This window comes from Gymnoscopelus microlampas, assembly GCF_963454915.1.
Source record: "Gymnoscopelus microlampas genome assembly, chromosome: 7".
NCBI lineage: Eukaryota > Metazoa > Chordata > Actinopteri > Myctophiformes > Myctophidae > Gymnoscopelus > Gymnoscopelus microlampas.
This window is the reverse complement of record NC_139944.1, coordinates 31,016,408-31,036,899: the sequence shown is the minus strand read 5'-3', so window position 1 is coordinate 31,036,899 and position 20,492 is coordinate 31,016,408.

The window sequence follows — 20,492 nt, the reverse complement described above, 5'->3', positions numbered from 1 at the left end:
AGTCTGTTTTGAAATGTTGAGCCTACTGTATGTGCCCTTTCATTGCCAGTTTTGTTTATGCATAACATAACTTTTCATTTGTGAGTCAGGTCGTGGTCATTTTACCACTGAACTTCATAGTATAAAATAAAAGGGACAAAGAGACATACGCTCAAACAGGCGCAGCAAGGGCAGTGCATCATAAGAATCCTGTTGCACATCACGCAGTAACACAGAAACATAGAGGCACACAAATACAGACAAGAGACATGGCAATATATGTGCAGAATAACAAAAAAACAATTCAGACAAACAAGTCACAATGTTTCACAATCACTCTCTTACTGAGATCAAAGCCGTTGCCTGTGCACTTGAGTTTTTAAAACTCCACAGGCATGTGCGGACACCATCACCAACAAGATTGGATTACCGACCAGGCATGCTGGTCAAACATGGGGTCCCAGACCAACAAAGCCACAGGTTTGCATATTGATTGGAAGACATCGACATTGCTGTTATGGTCGATAACCGTTCTGAATGTAAAAAACTATTTTTTGAAAATGCTATGCCTCTTTATTCCAAAACTAGGGATATTGTTCCACTGAAAAATAAAAGCCACCAAAATAGCCCCATCATTACTAGAAAGGCCAGGCTGCTAAACGCTGATCTAAAGGCCAAATTATTTTGAAAAGTATGCAACCTGCTCAGCATTATGACAGCCACAAAAAATAAAATATTATGAAATCATACAACATGAATAATTCCTCTTGAAATAAAATCTGCAAAACCAAATATATTTTCCAATTCAATTGCTGAATATTTCTGAAGGATTAGCTAAACACTCATCTAAGTCACCGTTACAAAATATGTAGTTCAACTGTAAATAGATTTTGCTGTGGGTAAGTGTGTAGTGTACAAGTGAGAGTGTGCATTCATCCCTGTACACTGTTATTGATACACAACTGCCTGGTGTGCTAACAGCCGAACAAGCAAACAAATTCTGTTTTCTCCAGTGGGGCGGTAGATATTCACATCTACATTATTTCCATGTTGCCTCATTTGCTTCCAATTCCTAAAATTTGCATCAAACTGAGATTTGAGTTTGGAAAGCTCAATGCACAGACACAAAGAGGAATTTGATCCGTGTATTCATTATTTGCCAGCCCTCGGATAAACACAACTCCGCTGTAAATGTCATCGCATTTACATATTGATTAGGGGGAAAATAATATGCGCTGTGGGGTTCTCAAGCCTGAATAAACACTAGGAAAGACAGGGAGGAAGACAGGCAGGAGCTAACAGAAATGCTACAGACAGTTTATGGGCAAGCAGGTCAACAGGCTGGCAGATAGACAGGTGCATAGACAGACAGGTTTGTATCCATAGCCAACAGTTAGCTGAGTTTTCAAGGAAGCAGACAGATAAGCAGGCAGACAGATGTACTGATAAGCAGACATTTCATAGAAAGGGACAGGCAATTACTATCTACTGACAAGTAGACAGAAATACATCCAAAGCAGAACAAATGTAATAAGGTTAAAAGATACAATGTCAAACACAATGAAAAACTGACAAAATTCTCTGAAACGACAAACCGAGAATGGGACAAAGAGACATATGCTCAAACAGGCGCAGCAAGGGCAGTGCATCATAAGAATCCTGTTGCACATCACGCAGTAACACAGAAACATAGAGGCACACAAATACAGACAAGAGACATGGCAATATATGTGCAGAATAACAAAAAACAATTCAGACAAACAAGTCACAATTTTTCACAATCACTCTCTTACTGAGATCAAATGTGCACTTGAGTTTTTAAAACTCCACAGGCATGTGCGGACACCATCACCAACAAGATTGGATTACCGACCAGGCCTGCTGGTCAAACATGGGGTCCCAGACCAACAAAGCCACAGGTTTGCATATATTGATTGGAAGACATCGACATTGCTGTTATGGTCGATAACCGTTCTGAATGTAAAAAACTATTTTTGAAAATGCTATGCCTCTTTATTCCAAAACTAGGGATATTGTTCCACTGAGAAGAAACACACAATAACTTAAAAACGTTTTATTTATTTATTAGAAGACCAATGGACAAAGGAGATGAACACAAAGACTATGAAAATAATAGTAAATATTATCCAGCGATGAGAATGTTATGCCAAAAAACAAGACAAAAGTTAATTGTAATTGGAGCCCCGCCCTCTCTCTATCTCTAGACACGCACGCACGCACACGCGCACACACACACACACACACACACACACACACACACACACACACACACACACACACACACACACACACACACACACACACACACACACACACACACACACACACACACACACACATTTATTTATTAGAAGACCAATGGACAAAGGAGATGAACACAAAGACTATGAAAATAATAGTAAATATTATCCAGCAATGAGAATGTTATGCCAAAAAAACAAGACAAAAGTTCATTGTAATTGGAGCCCCGCCCTCTCTCTATCTCTAGACACGCACGCGCGCGCGCGCGCGTGCACACACACACACACACACACACACACACACACACACACACACACACACACACACACACACACACACACACACACACACACACACACACACACACACAGACAGACAGACAGACAGACAGACAGACAGACAGACAGACAGACAGACAGACAGACAGACAGACAGATAGACAGACAGGCAGACAGACAGCAGAGGGACAAATACAACTGCCAGGACATAATTTGGTGCCATAGCCAAGTGTTTTCCAGACCTTGAAACACCTCTTGTATTGTGTTCCTTGAAATTGGTGTTAGAACCTCACAAAGCAAGGCATTTACAATCTGCTTTATCACCTGGATCTGGATGAGTTGCAGAAAAAAAGTCATTTCCACGTTGGAAAAGGCAACGCAATCCTCACAGTGAACAGGTAAAACTCTTCTGGATATACACTCTGTTAAAACCTGCAGTCTGCCTTCTGCAGTGCAATATAGAACGAGCAAGCTTGATTTCGTTTTTGGTTGAGTAAAGGGTCAGGGCTAGGGTTTTTGTTTGACTTGGTTTTGTCAATCAAAAGTGTTGATTTCATTTTCCAACCACTGAGGCTGTGATGGAAAACCTTTCTTGGTTCTGTGTAGATCAGTTTAAGTTTTCAACACGCCTGTAACCCAGCTGAAGCTGCAATCCATAGCTTATTTTAGTGAATAAAACATTTTGACCAATCTGTATGGTAGAATATACTCATAGGCGGCGGGTAATGAAGGCTATAGGTAAGCTAAGCCTTCCCAAATGTTATGCTGGGAAATTCTGGGAATTGTGCAAATTATATATAACTAGACCATACCCGTTGGGGAATATGAGCACCCAAAGTGTGCAGTTTGGCTTATGCGCTGAGAACAGAGAGTTTATCAGGGATCGAAAGTGAGTTTGTACTGTGTAGTCCATTGGTTCTCAAAGTGGGGTACGGGGACCCCCAGGGGTACTTGAGGCAGTTCCAGGGGGTCCCCAGCTAAATGATGGATAGGAACCAAATGCACCCTTATGGTTCTGTAACTCTGAGAGTGTACAAATGGAACCAAATGGACCCTAACGGGTCCATTTGGTTCCATTTGCACACTCTCAGAGTTAAATTAACATTGATTTTATAATATAAATTCGGGCCCCAGGTATAAATGCCATTAAATGGGGGTCCGTAGCCTAATACATGTCAAACTGGGGGTACTTGACATTAAAATGGTTGAGAATCACTGCTAGAAAGCCGTATAAACCTTCTCTTATTGGGGTCCCTGGCTTATCTTTTCAAATGGGGGTCCGCGGGCTAATAAGTGTCAATTTGGGGGTCCTTGACATGAAAAAGTGTGAGAACCACTGGTGTAGTCAGTCGTGTGTACACACACACGGGTGCACATCCCGTCGCGGAGGCACAGAACACACCCGCGCATATAACAGGCGGAGCCGTCGCGAGCGCGCACACACACACACACACACACACACACACACACACACACACACACACACACACACACACACACACACACACACACACACACACACACACACACACACACACACACACACACACACACACATCCATGCGGCCCGTCGCGGAAACACACTGGCGATCATCTCCCCCCCAGCCACACACACACACCACGGAGGCACGATGCTACTCCCCCCCCCCCGTCTATCTAAACAAACGGTACGCACAACGCATACGCTCGCTTTGAAAAGTCTGGTGTGTACTGTGTAGATCCGAGCGGCCGTAGAGTGCACTGAAAGAGTGGCCGGGGTCTATGCTGCAGCCTGGTGTTGCCATGTCCGCGTATTGTAAGCGCTTTAGTGGTAATATTGGTGGTATTGTGTTTTGGCGTTGGTTGTGAAATTGCAGGTGGGTGTGGGGACGCGTTGTGAGCTTGTAGATCGGCTGTTTTCCAAGAGGCAAGGTATATGCGTGAAGGCGCTTCGTTTGGCCTTCTTTTCATAGACCTCGTTGCTTGTAGGGTTCGTTTGGTTTGGCCTCGTTTTCATAGACCTTGCTGCTTGTTTCTCTCGCGAAACCTGGCAACGACGCATGCGCAGTTTGATCAAGAGTCCCCCGAACCACGAACCAAGACACCGCCGTCACCCGCCGTGAGGTTACTAGAATTATAGGAGGATATATGTGCACAGCATTATTTAGTTAATTGTTTGATAATAAATCAGTAAAATCAGGCAAAAATAAGAATTAAATAACATAAACCTAACCTAACCCTAACCCTAAAACCGAAAAATAAAGTAACCAAAAACCGAAAAGAAACTAACAAAATCCACCCAAAAAACGTTTTTTTTCCAAGCCAGATCTCCTAGCCTTCCCAATTGTCAGGCTCACCTGCTTCTGAATATGCTACAGCACATTGGTAGTCGTTGGAGGTGGAATCTCTGCTGTTCTATTGAGAGATTTAGAGCCTGTGTTCAGGTATACAGGCAGGAACACTGCTTGACTAGTGGTATTTTGCCTGAAGCTCAAAGGACAATATCTCCCCTGGACAAGTGGGCTCTTACCTCATTGGAAACTGGGGTTTGAATCCCGGGTAGAACATAAAAGTTGTTTCAGCTTTAAAGGTTTCATGACATTCAGTTTTACCACACATTAAAAGTCTTTGTCATGGTCCTTCAAATGTGTATAAAAAGTTTTAACAAAAAAATCCACTCCAGTGATCCATGGCAGGTGTTTTTCTCTCACATTTCTAAAGCCTTTTCAACTGCAATGAAAAAATATATCTTTGCCTGCGGGTGTCGCTGTTGAGGGATTTTGCCTGTCAATCATCGCTTCTGCTCCGCCCCCACTACATATTGTATAAAATTGTGTTGCAGATTAAACTTTTTCATAAATTTCATAGATATAGTTGGATAGTATTTTCAGATAGTTAACCTTTTAAACCGTCAATATCTAGTCAGCTTGACCATTGGCTCTGTCCTTGGTCTGCTCTTTTTTCCCTCTACACCAAATCTCCGAAAATATCAGATCTATAGTCCTAATATCAGAGAAGTTGTTTTGTTCTCTAGTAGAGGTCTAGGCTTCTGGATTTCTGTTGTTTTTGGCGGTAGAGACTGATTAAGTTCCAGACTTCCTTCGACACAGAGAACGGTGGTGTGCATTATAATATGCAGGAGATTAAAGGGATAGTAGGGAAGTTCAGAACTAAACAAACACCGCCACTCCAGCAGTTCTTTTCCCCGACCACCAGGGGGTGACGCAGGAGGGAGTTCCATAGAGCAAGGGTACATTTCAAGGAACCATGCCCCAAACAGGTTGCTTTATTGGGATACAATATGCGGAAATGCCTGCCCTGCTGGTTCTCTGAATTTTTATTTTTAAATAGGCTCTTTCATGATAAATTGACCACATATATGAAGTTAAACAACTACATTCTATCCACACGCTATCTTAAAAGTAAATTCGGTGCCTCAAAAACGAAGTTTGAGAGCGTTTTAAAACCGAAAGTAAAACGTTCATACGGGCACGGACGCGCACGGACGCGCACATGCGTGCGTTAATTTACGTCCCGGACATAAACATATAACACATAAACATTAGGGAAAATACGGATTTCAGAAAGAGGGCTGTGTTTCAATGAAGGAAAACACCCCAGCATCATTATATAGTGGCTGATAGAGGGGAGAAAATGCAAAATATATATATATAAATATTTTTTAAATTTAGGCTTAATGTTCCCTACAATCCCTTTAAAGTTTATGTTTGAAGGATTATATTATATTAGAGAAACAGATTGAAGTATTTTTGTCTTCTTTCTATCCTGCAAAATCTAAATGAAACAAAAGAAGATAACTAATAAAAAGGTCACATATGATTAAATTATTCAAATCTGATCTGAAAAATCTAAGTCAGTCATAACAACTCTAACAAATGACAGAAATAGGCCAAAGCACCCATACAACACTTCAAATGGAATGATCATGGAACTGGGATTTAACTCATTAATTCACTGATTCATGTAATTGCAAGCATCGTTTGGAGGCCTCAATCAGCCTCTATCAGAGAGTATATCCAAATTGATTCATTACATTTCTGCAGAGGGATTTGTGGTGTTTATGCAGTCTGATTTGCATTACATTTGCAGTTGGGAATTCAGCATTGCTCAACAGCTTGACACTCCATCCCCCTCCATTAGAGATAATTTAGATGTGTTTTTTTGGTTAAAGTTTATCATTGACAGGACACAAATCTGTTTCCAGTGGGTTGAGTGTAAATAGCTGAAGGTGCCACCAAAGGCTTTGTCTGTGAGGTTGTGTGTACCTCTGCACCTGTGTGTGTGCATGCGTGCATGAGTGTGTGTGAATGCGTCCATGAGTGTGTGTGACTTGTGTGTGGATGACCATGCGGTTCTCCTACTGTATGTATATGCCTGTGAGTTTGTGGGCCATATTTTACGCCGACACCCCCTCTATGTCTGTATTATTGTCTATGCATAGATATTAGTAAGGTATGGTATTAGTAGGATGGTAGTATAAGACTGGTGTGTGTGTGTGTGTGTGTGTGTGTGTGTGTGTGTGTGTGTGTGTGTGTGTGTGTGTGTGTGTGTGTGTGTGTGTGTGTGTGTCTACAATCATACAGGTGTTTGTGGTAGTAAGAATTTGTGTGCGTGCGTGCACACATCAGTCAGTGATTTAGTGTGTATGTGGTGGTTACAGGTCATTTACCCTGGCAACTGTCTACTGTTGTGAAGGGAGAAACTGCCACCATTGCAGCTGAACCAATTAGCTGCACAAAAGGTCCGCCAAGGGCTAGGCAACCAATTAAAGATGAGACTGCTAATTAAGGCATTCCTCATGGTCTACAGCAGTATACCAGCCACAAACCACAGCTTGTCTTCTGTTAAAAGTTACTGCTTGGTATGGTGCAAAACAATTACATCAAATCAGTGTTCAAGTTTGTGAGTTTTGTTTTGTATAAAGCACCGTCTGTGTTGAGAGAAGTGTTTAGATATTCAGAATGCTTTGTAGTGTTTCAATAAGCCAAACTGATAAGTTATTAGTTAGTAAAAAAAAAAAGATAACTCACATTTTCATAAATCAAACCTAAGTTGAATTTGAGGATACGATTGTAGAGCTGCAGTGTTTAAACTAACAGTGCCCTACCATAAATGTGGTATAAGTAAATGTATTGTATTCAACGATGGATACCGCCCACCCAAACCTGTGAATGACGTCTATTGTACTCTGGACCGAGCCAAACTAAATTTATTTGGCTCTAAAAGTGTATTATGCATCGGCCTCAAGTTGTTCTAGGTATGCAGAGCTGAGCACAAAACTTGAAAGCAGACTTTCCAAACCCAGTGGAGACACGCGGAATCTCAAGCATCAAACAGGCACTAGTTTTCCGCTGAAAAGATAATTTAAATTAGGGGGTAAACTCCCAATTAAAACTTTATAAATCAATAAAAAACAATGCTGATCTCTCCTAGTCGCAAGGGAGGGCCAACCAACCTTATTATACAGTATGCTGTGATGGGTGTTATAGCTGTCATCTCTTATAAATCTGACGGAAGAGTGATAAACTGAGTCCAGTTTTAAGTGTGGTAGCTGATGCATTTCTGTATATTTAATGTCCCCATAGTCCAAAACAGAGAGAGGAACAGTGCCTCAATTAGCCTCTTTCTAGTAGGCCATGAAAGCAGGATCTATCCAAGTTCTTCGTTAAAATCTCAACGTGTGTTTTAAAAGTATTCTTCATCCAACCAAATCCCAAGGTATTTATAATGAGGCACTTGTTCAATGGAAGTACCATTTGAACTTATCATTATCATTGTTGCATCAACTGCACTACTTCACCCGCGAGAAAAGGTGCCTACTGAACCTCTATTACTTGGTCCACGGTGTGTGTGTGTGTGTGCGTGCGTGCGTGCGTGCGTGTGAGTGTGTGTTTCCAATTTCACCTGAAAAAGAAGTGAAGTGAGTGGCCACTGTTGTTCTCTCAAGCTAAGAGGCTACTCCATTAATCATGAAGTGGATGAGTCGATTGGCTGCATAGAATGTAAACCGCTAACCTTTTCATCCACTTGATAACGTCAGCATGTGGCGGCGCTGTCAATAGTCGTTGTGTGCGGGAAAACTCAGAAGAGAGAGACAACTATTACGAGATTCCTCTGGTAAGCTGTTGTTGTCAAAATATTTGAATATATACCCCAAGGGCCCCTGGAGGTCCCTGGACCCCACTTTGAGAACCACTGCTGTAATCAACAAGTATCTGAATTCAAAACCTCTGTAGCCAATACCTTGTATTGGAGGAAACAAGTAGTGGAATGACTTGAGACTATTGTCAGTTTGTTAACAAGTTTTCTATCCCTTACTCCTCTACTCTAAGGACTTAAGTTACACTGACTAGTCAATCATGCAGTCGCTAGGCAACAGTGAGCACAGATGAGGTATTTAAGGCGGCCTGCAGTGAGCGGAATGGATTATGAGACTGACCTTATTAAGACTCTGGCGGGTGAAACATAAAGACTTGTTTGTCTGTCTGAGATTTGTCTACTCAGAGTCAACTTCCGTCTCAGTTCATATTTAAACGTTATTTTGTGTTTCTGTCTGGACCAATTTGTGATGCAATCTGGTTTTTCAATCTGGTTGTGTCTAAGCGTTTTCTTAAGCTCTGAGGGCATATCTCTCTTTGGCTGTTTATAATTAGTCCATACAAGGGATGTGTGTACCTCAACAATATGTGCAGACTCCCAGGGACGTGCGTGCCACAACTCACAGCAGACTTACCAAAAATGCTAATGAACAGCTTAAATCATGGAAAAATCATCTTAGTCAGTCCCTGTCTATGACAATGCTCACCGTCCATCCCATGTGTAATTTCAGATCGACTGACCACCAGCCCACGAGGAGAAAAATTAATCCCGACAAACAGAAGGACAGTTGGCTCAATTTTATACAAGTAGGATGTGTGATTTTATGCCTCCCTCCCTGCAGCCATGAATACATGTATTGAACTAAAAAATGACTGTCTGTGGGACCTTTGTCTTTCTCAACACCTGGTTTTCTGTCAGCTTTCTGTCTGATTGCATCTGTCACCTGGGTTGTGATTATGTGACTCTGTGTCCATCTGCTGGCTGCCCCCTTCCTCCTGTTGATCTGTCTGTAGTGTGCATACTTAGTAAAAGTATCAATACTGCAATGTAGATATACTCTGTTACAAGTAAGTCCCGTATTCAAAATGTACTTGAGTAAAAGTACATATGAAATTAAATAAAGAAAAAGTGCTCATTGTGCAGAATGTTCCATCCTATTGCATGGCAAAGTGCATGACTGTAGCAAGAAATATCTTTGTTTTGTTGTGTTCATTTGAGCGCTCACTTCTAATTAATCCAGACATCTAATTCTTCGTAATTTGTTTGCATTGAGCTTTCCAAACTCCCTTCTGAGTTTGATGCATATTTTAGAGGTGTGGGGCATGAACATTATGGAGATGTGAATATTGACTCATAAAGTCTGGCCCGCCCCCACTGGTGTAAACACCATTTGTTGGTCTGTTTGTTTATTCTGTGGTTGAGGATTCATCACTCACTGAGTCACAGTTAATGCACTGAACACAAACAAGCAGACATGCAGATCCATGTAGAAGCAGTTGTAGTATTCTTCTAGCTAATCCTAATGCATAGAAACAACATGTGTGTGCACACGAATGCACGCAAGAACGCACGAAGGCACACACGCACGCACGCGCGCGCGCACGCACGCACGCACGCACGCACACACACACACACACACACACACACACACACACACACACACACACACACACACACACACACACACACACACACACACACACACACACACACACACACACACACACACACACACACACACACACACACACACACACACAGTTTGGGGGGGGGGGAAGCGAAATAAATAAATACAAAAAAAAGTTGTGGACACAAAAAAAGAAAAAAACGTTAAATAAAGAAATACAACTTGCTCTTCTAGTTGGATCTGGCAATAGCACTTCATCCACATCAAAGGCCATGTCCTTTCTCATCTTGAAACGTGAATCCATCCGTGCACATGACCCTGCGTCATTTTGGTCACAGGTCTCCTCATGGCTTGAATGAGGGCTATCTGACATAGGGCTGGGGATGATAAACCTTCCATACTATTTTATACATCTCTGATCTTGTGTCAGATTGTAGCCGTTTAGAGTTGAATCTTAAGGGCCACCGTTGGGAGGGGTGCGCTGTCTACTTCTGCAGTTGTAATCAGTGTGTATTTTATAAACGCCCTGCCGTCTACCAAACATTAAGCTTGTTGTTCCCAGAGGCGTGTTTGTGACTTGGGTGTTGGCATTGCATTTAAAGGTGAGGATTTATTTCTGTATAGTGAGAAACAGATTGTTAAGTTGTTTACTGTCTGGATTTGTAACTTTAAGCCCTGACATAACTCAGGTTGATTCATGTGGCGAGAGGGAATGGTGTGAGAGCTTATGGGCAATTTAAGGTACACAAACAACAAGTTTGTACACACCACCACGTATCTGGAACAGTGTGCATGTATGCTACAACCATCGGTTATTTTAAATGAAAGCTTAACACCTTTCTGTTTCTGTTTTTCTACCATTCTCCTGTACAATAATATTACTCTTATTTTTCAGTTTTCTTTATTTTTTGTGTATTAAAATGTTATATTGTGTCTATTTTGCTCTGTATCTTGAATAGGTGTTTCCGATTAGGGAGATGTTTCCTGTGTATAGGTGATTCAAATGTCCTTTTAGAATGTGTTTATTTTGCACTCTCTTTATGTTCTGTCTTAATGTTTCAATGAGCACTTTGAATGGCCTTGTTGTTGAAATGTGCTATACAAATAAACTTGCCTTGCCTTGGAAGAAGAAGAAGAAGAAGAAGAAGAAGAAGAAGAAGAAGAAGAAGAAGAAGAAGAAGAAGAAGAAGAAGAAGAAGAAGAAGAAGAAGAAGAAGAAGAAGAAGAAGAAGAAGAAGAAGAAGAAGAAGAAGAAGAAGAAGAAGAAGAAGAAGAAGAATCCTTAATGGCTGTGTTTGATAAATGTGTTCATATGTGTGGTGTTTTGAAAGGCAATGCCTTGAAATGGCAAAGAAGACAAGGGACTTCATGTTAGATTTCTGTGGCTAACGTAAAGCAGTGGGTTTAGTGTTTTACTAAAAACAATTCTTATACTGGTAGTTGTGCACATCTGGGCAGAGGTTTTTCTCCTTGAGTGTTGGGTTTTACTAACTGTGTTACCTTATGTTATTGTTTAAGCTATTGTGAAAAAAAGAAAAACAGAGGAAGAAATGATCAGGTGATCAATTCTAGTAAATGAGTAGGGAAACCTGGCATGCACTTCCTCAATTAGCACGCACGCATGCACGCACGCACGCACACACGCGCACGCACGCACCTGAAATCATCAAGGTCTGGTGTGGTTTTCAGACTCATTCCTCACAGAAACCATTTCCTGATGCCAAGGTCCCCTAACAAAGCCTAACTGACAGATATGGCTTGCCAGAGACGCTTTGCTGATTGAATCTATGAATGATCCGTCTGTTAGGGTGACACCCCCTTTATCAACAATTTTCTGTCAACAGAAGTCATAGTGGCTGTTACATGACCGTCGGTGATTGCGCTGGTGTGCACATATAAGAAAACATGAAGGCAAATGCAGTGCATCTTTAGTGATCTATCTAGTATCACTTCCTATATTTTGGTGCCAGCCGTCAAAAACTGTATTGGTATGACTCCACAAAATTCCATCTGTAAGTCCCCACAAAAGTAGACCAAACTACTACAGCTCAGCTCGCGTTGCTATGCGAATAACAGCTCTCGCTGTTACCTGCACAGCTAGTAACTTGCTATCCATATAGATTGGACAGGGAAGCTACACTAATTCACAAAAGGATTGTGTAGCCAAACACGCACACGCGCACACACACACACACACACACACACACACACACACACACACACACACACACACACACACACACACACACACACACACACACACACACACACACACACACACACACACACACACACACACACACACACACACACACAGTGAGAACATTTAACACATTAAGACATGAGGTCCATTCAACAAATGTCTTCTATATCAGTAGTTCTCAAAATGTTTTGTGCCATGTACAAGATGCAGTACGAGCTTGTACATCTGCTATTTTTGAAAACTGCTGTTCTAAACCACTGTTCTAAATCCTAAGAGTTCACTGAAAATCTAAAATGACACTGATGCTTTCCCGGTTTTAATGGGTTAATACTAGCAACTACTTCAAAGAAAGTAGTTGTCGCACGCACACACACACACACACACACACACACACACACACACACACACACACACACACACACACACACACACACACACACACACACACACACACACACACACACACACACACACACACACACACACACACACACACAGTGCATTCAAAAGGTTGAGTGACCTCTGTAGAGGCTGAATAGACTCCACATTGTTTGTGCTGCTTGGTGTGTAGCTATCTTGCAGTGTTTCCAGCGCTACTGCTAAATCCAAGTGCTCAACATCATGGCGGACATCCAGGTGGACCAGGGGCTTAACAGTGCAGTCAGTGTGGTCACACTGCATGGGATGGGACCCATAAGGTCCCCGTGCCCACCTGTATGTCGGGCAGAGAACATGCTGTTTGTGAGTGTTTCAGATTGCTGCCTCGAAAGTGTGCCTGTGTTGAAAGTAGTTGAAAACTCTTGATGCCATTTGCTACAGGTTATACAATATGCACTCGACAATGCAAATACATTAGAGTCATGGGACAGAAGCATCCGTACAATGGCCTACTGACAGCGGGAAGATGACCCGCCACTAGCAGAAGGATACTGTAGCAGCTAGGAAATACTAGGATCAGAGTCAGCAGTATCCACCCAAAAATGCTGGAAAATAATCCAAGCTCATGGACAATTTGAAGTCTATAACATCAGCTATAGGATTATAGCATGCTAGCAGAAGTTATTGTCTAGCCGGTGCTGAAGAAGTATGGCAGCTATAGGAAAAACGGTGATCAGAGTCAGCAGTATCCACCCAAAAATGCTCAGACATCCAAGCTCATAGACAATTTGAAGTCTATAACATCAGCTGTGTAGGAATGTAGCGGAGAATGTAGTGGAGAAGTGGCGAGCTGCTTCCTCACCATCTTTTTGAGAGTTGTACTCTGTGTGGCAGGGCTATTTACAACTATAGCCTAATGGCTGATTTATGCTCCATTGTAAAACAAAGTATAAATTGGGTTTAATGAGAATGTTGTGTGTCTGGTTTTCATGAAGCGTCTTTGACTATTGGGCTATTAGACTTTCACCATACGGAGGGCAGAGGCTGGCACGATACGAAGCTTCCTGTGCTTTTGCTACGGTTGTAACACAGGCTTGGACTTCAGTCTGTCCTCTCGTGATAGCGGTCGTCAATGTATGAGTGGCACATGCCTACTACGTAACAAAAAATATTACAGGAAAGGCAAAACATATATTATAAATACCATTTTAATTATATCATAGTAACGGTATTTCCATTCATTGTTGTATTTTGACTGTACTGTATATTTTTAAATCCATTTGATTTCATGTTTGATGTCATTTCAATATTTGGGAGATATGTCTGTACCACGAGAGGGGACCTCACAGTGGTGCATGAACCATAGATTGAGAACCAGTGACTTAGACTATTATTATCTTGGTCTTGCATACTTCAGTTCTTGATCTGCAGGTCTAATTCCCCCATCGCCCCAACAACTCCAACCTATCCATGCCTCATTTACCACATCCAATTTATTCCCCCCGTCTGCTAGCTTTAATGACCCCTTATTTTAACTTATCATTTTCTTTTACCTCCCATCTTGCGCTCCCTCAGCTATGATCTTGGAGGTTTTATGGTGATCTTTTGTCACGGTTACGGTACGTTACGGTACACCTGTAACCACTAGTTGACCGGTGTCCCCCAGGGCCTCCGCTCTTTTTTCCCCCTCATAACAAATCTCTTCACCAAAAATAGCCTACTACAAGCTCACAACATGTCACGTTGCAACGTGTGTTACTTAAAACTAATACTAACCCCAACACCTAACCCCAAGCATAAACTTGGGGAACAAAGGGCTGAGGAAACTTAAACATGAACCCTTTTCGCTATGAAGGTGTGCCTTGAGATATTTGTGACACATTTTGAATAGAGTTGAGTCGTCTAGCTGTTTTGCATTTTTGTGTCTTCATTTCATATGAAAGCAGAATCATAGCTACAAATTGGCATATTGATTGTGCCTGACCCACTAGTTTTGGTGTTGCAAGACCCACGAAGAAGAAGAACATTCAATTATTATAAAAAATCAAGTCATTATAACACGATAATGTGGTTAATAATTGTTTCTTTGGGATGTACATGGCACAGACATTTCCGCGATTGACTGCAAAGAGATAGTAAGTGCAATGATATTAGCTTAGTATTAGCCACATTTGGCTAACTCCCGGCGGACTGGGACGGATGTTCGATTTCAGTTACACATTAATACATTTATGTCATATTTACATGCTGATTTAAGCTCTAACATTTAAATGAAATGTAGCCTGGTATTACCGGATTTCTACAGTGGCTTTAACACACTTTAACAGGTTTTTCTCCTCTGCTGAAAAAGGAGATTTTCCAAGAAGACTCAACTTAATTTAGCCACAGTCACATTTACTTTATTTAAAATCACACAAACCTGCATGTTATGCTTGTTTGATATGTGTACTTCAAGCTGGTAAATATGTTAATATAGCATAGTTTGCCAACCCACGTGGCAAACTATGCATCCTAAATAAACAATCTATCTGCTAGATTATTTTGTCTGTCTGTCTGTCTGTCTGTCTGTCTGTATTTTACTAAATTAACAGATTATACATGCTCAGTTTATCTTTGGAATTAAGACCACAATAACAGATTCTTTGACCAAGAGTCAAACCTGCATAGCTCATCTGCAAAGCATGAGCATTATAAGCCACACTTAATCCTGTCAAATGTGACTTCAAATGTGCAAATGTAGCTGTAAGAGGATTAAAACTTGTTTTGTGGGAGGAGGATCCATTCAGCTACCAATGTACTCATTTTTCTTTGAGTAGACCAATAGTATTTACATTCACCTTGGCTGACTGCCTGTGTTAAATGTGTACCGTAGCGTAGCCTATACTTCATCTTAACGCTAATGCCTATTTCACATTTCAAAATTCAATTTTTAGTACAGGAATTAACTGATACAGATCCGAGTGGTTTCCCTGTTTACTGTTTTCCAGTGTACTGTATATATTAAATAATGTAACTGGAACAGCTTGCAGGCCAGAGAGAATATGAATAGATAAGTAGATACAGATAGGTATATCTTGTAGAAATGTTAACAGATGACATATCAAGCCACTTGTTAACAGTGGTAAGCTTTTACATTAGTAACCAGTATACACATTTCCCATCATGCATCATTATTGTAACTTATAACACAGGCATGACTGAATGCAGGGTTATCTGTCATGCATCTCTAATGCGTCTATTCTCTATGATTTCATAACACATGTAACTCTTTAAGACCTGAGAACGCATCTGTGTGTCATTTTTAGATTTCTTTGGGCTATTAAAAAATAGCAGATATACAAGCTCATAGCGCGGCACCGAGTGCCGCGCTATGAGCTTGTAGATCTGCTATTTTTTTTAAATCGTGAACAATTTTGTGCAAATCTTTGAATATATATATATTTAAAGCAAGCATTTCTAGCTCAAATGTTATTGCTTCTGGGGATTCTACAAATGTCTTCTAAATCAGTTTAAAACAGTTTTCTGAAACACTTATGTTGCTATAATATTAATGTCAGTGTCAAGGAGCCCCACAACGATATGTATTTGGCTGCGGACCCCCATCTCAAAAAAAATTGTTCCAGGGACCCCCAGAAGCAAAGATTTGAGTAAAAAACAATTGCTTTATAGATATATATTCAAAGATTTGCAAAAAAAAACATGATTTAATTTTTTTTAGCAGATCTACAAGCTCATAGCACGGCACTCGGTGCCGCGCTATGAGCTTGTTTATCTGCTATTTTTGAATAGCCAAAAGTATAAAATATGGATAAAGTGGTTACACAGATGCGTCCCCCGGTCTTAAAGGGTTAAATGGAGGGATATCTGTCATGCATCTCTAATACGTCCTATTCTATATGACTGTTAGTTAGTTATTGAAATGTGGTCACAACTGTTCGTGCCACAGTGAAAACAGTCTACCCTGTATTTACTACTTTATATACTACAACATTAAATGTTGAAATGAGGATTGTTAAAAAAAATAGACTGTCATGTTTTTTTTTATGTCAAACCAGGAGACACAAACAATGATTTGTTCCATGGATAAGGGAACTGTATGGTTTAGAGCGCACCGGTCCAGCACTACTCAGCACCAAGGACAGCTCAAAGTTCATGTGGTTTAGAACCATGGACAGAGCTCGTCTAACCAGCACTACTCAGCACATGGACAGCTCACAGTTCATGTGGTCTAGAACCATGGACAGAGCTCACTTGTCCAGCACCACTCAGCAGCATGGACAGCTCCACTCTGCTCAAACCTAGCATTGCAACCCACAGCTTACTGTATTATTGTGACTAGGAAAGAAAACCTTCCTCTGCTAATTAGATAATAAGTAATATTGTCTGTCTGTCTGTCTGTCTGTCTGTCTGTCTGTCTGTCTGTCTGTCTGTCTGTCTGTCTGTCTGTCTGTCTGTCTGTCTGTCTGTCTGTCTGTCTGTCTGTCTGTCTGTCTGTCTGTGTGTGTGTGTGTGTGTGTGTCTGTCTGTCTGTCTGTCTGTCTGTCTGTCTGTCTGTCTGTCTGTGTGTGTGTGTGTGTGTGTGTGTGTGTGTGTGTGTGTGTGTGTGTGTGTGTGTGTGTGTGTGTGTGTGTGTGTGTGTGTGTGCGTGCATACAATTAACATAATCCCCTATTGGACACAGACAAACCAACTGGTTGGACTTTGTGAATCACACACTTCCACACGGTACACACACACACAGGTACAAGTGGTGCAATGTTGAAACACACTCACAACACACCACACTGTGATGTGAGATTGTAGATCAGCTATTTTTGATGCGCGACACGATGCACAAGTAGGCTTATGTGTCCATGTTATGTTTCTACAATGAGGTCCAAGCACATGTACTAAATATGTAAGTATGAAATCACTGCATGCTCAGCTGAAGGCTGTGATGTGTGATGTGCTGGGGGGAAGTCTGTCTGTCTGTCTGTCTGTCTGTCTGTCTGTCTGTCTGCCTGCCTGCCTGCCTGCCTGCCTGCCTCTCTGAGTCTTATAGATTGGCCTCCAAGTACTATGAAAATGGGTATAGCACTATGCACTCAGACAACGGGAAGAACAGTACAACAGGTAACTGGAAGGCCATGCGTTCCCAACGGACATCGTTCCCAATGGACATTGGCCTAGTATATTGAACGTTAAATCGTCTTAACCCATCATTAGACACCTTAGTCATTGCACCACTCTCTGCAACTTGATCTCAAACTCAATATATTTCCTTCACAGCATGTTTGTGTGATACTGTGATATAATACCTTCATAACAAAGAATTGTGTCTACAGTTCACCTAAAAACAACACAAGCAGGCCACAGAGATTAATCGATGCAATAAGAGACCTATAAACTCTAAAATATTAATGCAGTTTGCAAATTCATTGCATGGCACTAAAAACAGGAACTGTAAAAAATAAATACGAGCTGAAATATGTTTTGGTCACAGCTTTTTTTGTCCTGTTACAGTTGTATGTATTCTGGGGCAACTGGCTTTGATATCATCCAGGGGGACACAGTTATCAAACACCGTAATTACAAATGAGAGAAGAGGTTTGCAGCAGAACTCTGCTTGCAAGAGCTGACAAGGCGGGCTGAATATCCTGGCCAGCACTAAGCCGCTAATAAGGCTGTCTTTGAGGTCTGACATGATCTAATTTGTGTCTCTGAATTGGGTACCCTGTCAGCCATCATTGGTAGTCCTCTCCCCTGGGTATGACCTGGAATTAAGGTGCTTGTTACATGGAGACTGGTCACGGGATATAGTCAAGATAGACATGTGTTTGACAGGTCACACTCAGTTCTCATTGATCTGAGTCTTTGGTTCGATCATTGATTATTTTTTTCTTTTCTATTTTACTCATTTCTTTAAATCGTTTTTTGTCCTGATCTTCTACTTGTGTGCATCCGACTCCTGAGGAAGAGACAGTAAGGTAGACAGTAAGGGGGAGAGAGAGAGAGAGAGAGAGAGAGAGAGAGAGAGAGAGAGAGAGAGAGAGAGAGAAAGTGCACATTATGGTGTTTCTTGACGTAAACACATTGATATGCTGTGCAATAGCTTACAAGAAGCAGTATGCACACCAACACATACACAAAACTAGTAAAAGTGCTCCTCGGAGCACAAGTCTCCGCCAGGTCAGGTAGGTTATTATGGCCTCCTGGTGGCGCTATAATAGGCCAATGTGAAAAGGGTGCCATTTCTTCTTAGGCCTTGCACGGCAATCGGACACTGCATCCATGATCTGAGGCATTTTGTTTCAAAAATGTGGTTTTCTAAATTAGACCTGCTTGTGGCACTATAACAGGTTAATGTGAAAAGGGTGGCATTTCTTCCTCGCCCTAGTGGGAATGTGCGTGCAAAATTTCACGGAAATCGCACACTGCGTTCATGATTTGAAGGTTTTGTTCAAAATGGACCTATCCTGCTAACTTTGGAAGCCAATGTTAGCCAAGTAGGATGGAATATGAAATATCGGACACATCCATCTTGATCACATGACTATAGAAATACTGTGTACTGATTTGCGTGATTTTTGGACAGAATCTGAAGGAGGAAGAGCAGAAAATGTGTTTTACAAAACTCAGCCTCCTGGTGGCGCTCTAAAAGGTATATGTGAAATATGCAGGGCAAAGGTTTTCCCTTGGCCTCTAGGGAGTGTGTGTCCAAAGTTTCATGCAGATCGGTGCAGTTATAGCTAAAAACGTGAATCGGCCTGTTATAGCGCCACCATGAGGCTGATTTCAAAGATTTCAAGTGACATTTCTTCCTGGGCCAAGTGGGAATCTAAGTGGAAAATTACACGGAAATCGCATGATGCGTTCATGATTTGAGGCATTTTGTTCAAAATGAACCAATCCTGCAAACTTTGGAAGCCAATCTTAGCCAATCAGGATGGAATATGGAAAATCTGACAGATCCGTGATCACATGGCTATAGAGATACTGTGTACCGATTTGTGTGTTTTTTGGACAAAATCTGTAGGAGTAATATTGAAAAAAAAGTTTTGCAAAAGTCCTCATGGTGGCGCTATGACAGGCTGATCTGAAAAATGTGGGGCAGGGGTTCTGCTGTGGCATCCAGGGAGTGTGTGTGCACAGTTTCACAGCGACCGAGCCAACGGTGGCGGAAATTAACTGGTCGCAGACACGCGGACGGACGGACAGGCACACGGACGGACGGACACGCGGACAGGGGCAAAACATACAGTACTATCTTGCATACAAACATACCTCCCACTGTGCACACACACACACACACACACACACACACACACACACACACACACACACACACACACACACACACACACACACACACACACACACACACACACACACACACACACACACACACACACACACACACACACACACACACACACACACACACACCTTAATTATTATGAAAGCCTACAATTCTGGCCTATAAACAGCTTCAGTATACCGCAAACATTAACTGACCTGGGTCAGGATTTGGCCTTGCCAGTTGTAAAACTGTTTATATTCACTGGACTGTGTAGTCTCAGGAGGAATGAAGAATGTCAATCCCTAATGTCATCATAAGGCCCTGACGCATCATAACTACAGCATGGGCGACCCTAGCCTCACCCTTGATAGACTTTCTGCTGTATTA